The following is a 377-nucleotide window of genomic DNA, read 5'->3' as shown; positions in this document are numbered from 1 at the left end:
ACTCACCGCGGCTGCGGAGGTGAAGCCACTTCCGGGGGCGGCGGCGCGGGGCAGGCCGGGTAAGGACGGCGCGCGCGAGGGCCCAGCCGGCGCTGCGGGGGCCCGGACGCATGCGCGCCGGGGGCGGGGCCGGCGAAGTCGAGACTTAACCTTTGCCAAAAAAAAGCTTAAAAGTCTACGTGGGACATCCGGGTCAGCGTGCAGGTGCAGTTTTTCCACAAGAAGAGCCTGGAGGAAATCTTGAAGGGAAAACCAATGTATTTTACTACGTGAAAATGCAAACTCGCGCATGCCCAAAGTGGTGATAACATTAAAGCTAAGGAGCAATCTGGAGGTGTGTTTGTCCTAAATATTACAGCCAAGGGAATAATGTGTCT

This window comes from Eumetopias jubatus, unplaced genomic scaffold (genome assembly GCF_037043125.1).
Source record: "Eumetopias jubatus isolate StellerSeaLion01/CBP00866 unplaced genomic scaffold, mEumJub1_p1.0 scaffold_13, whole genome shotgun sequence".
In the NCBI taxonomy this organism is placed as follows: domain Eukaryota; kingdom Metazoa; phylum Chordata; class Mammalia; order Carnivora; family Otariidae; genus Eumetopias; species Eumetopias jubatus.
Note: the sequence above shows the minus strand (reverse complement) of the source record.